Source organism: Oryzias melastigma, linkage group LG24 (assembly GCF_002922805.2).
Source record: "Oryzias melastigma strain HK-1 linkage group LG24, ASM292280v2, whole genome shotgun sequence".
NCBI lineage: Eukaryota > Metazoa > Chordata > Actinopteri > Beloniformes > Adrianichthyidae > Oryzias > Oryzias melastigma.
Window position 1 is genome coordinate 11,656,456 of NC_050535.1, and position 1,196 is coordinate 11,657,651.

The window sequence follows — 1,196 nt, forward strand, 5'->3', positions numbered from 1 at the left end:
CACCCATACTTCAAAAGTTAGCCTTACAAATTCTTCATGACACATTTACCATACGTGCAACAATCGTTATGTTCCATTTTCATGAAAACCTGTACGGCTCCATGTGTCTAAGTCTTAAATATGTGCACAAACTAATACAATGTATGGAGCTTGGTTAGAAAAACAAAACAGGTTAAAACTTCAAAATGCACCACGATGAAATGTGAGAGCAGATCAATTCTCAAAACAGAAAACATTATTAAACAAAATGCCAAATTTAAAGTTTGGACAAAGGATAAAACATATTAAGAACCACAGAGCCTTACTCTTTTGTTGGTTACAGTTGCAGAAGAAACAGGATGACAAAACAAACAAAAACGGTTGCGTACTGCTTTGTGGTAATGCAAATCCATAAATCACACACAGACGCACAAACGAGTTTTTGCAGAAGACCAGACGGAGTTCCAGCAATACATTAGGAAGATAAGGAAGATGAGTTACCTGTCGCCATTGGCAGGTAGTTTTTCAGTAAGGGTGGCTTTCTTTCTAATCTGTTCCTAAACTCACCAGCATCTGTTGAGCTCAGAATAGAACTCAGAGCTCATAAAGAAATATGTATCTTCTTTGAAAATAAATGTTGGAGTACTAAAAATGCTCATTGTTAGGTAAATTATCCTTCTGATGAAAAAGTCTTAAAAATACTTAACGAACCAGGTTGGCAACTTAAACTGACATAACTTTTAATGCAGTGAAAGAAACCAGTTTTTTTGTTTAAAGATTGTGATCATAAATGCAGGGCTCCATGGTGGCTTAGTGATCAGCCTCCACAGTGAGAAGGCTGTGGTTCAAATCCCAGCTGGGTCTGTTCTGTGTGGAATTTGCATGTTCTCTTAGTGCGTGATTTAGTCCGGGAACTCTGACTTCGTCCCACAGTCCAAAAACATGCCTCAATAACTGATTGATGATTCTAAATTGTCCCTAAAGTTTGTTTGTGTGGTCCTGTAACAGACTGGCGACCTGTTAAGAGAGTACTTTGCCTTCATTCAGCAGTAACTTGGATAGGCTCCAGCAACCATTGACCCCGAAAAGGGTTTCAGCGAGTTATGAAGAGGGATAATCGCAAATGAAAATATTTACTTGATCAAAAACCAGTCCAACTTTTCTAACTAAAAAGTAATCTTTTGGAATGTTGCTTATAAAGGCTTAAGAATTTGGAA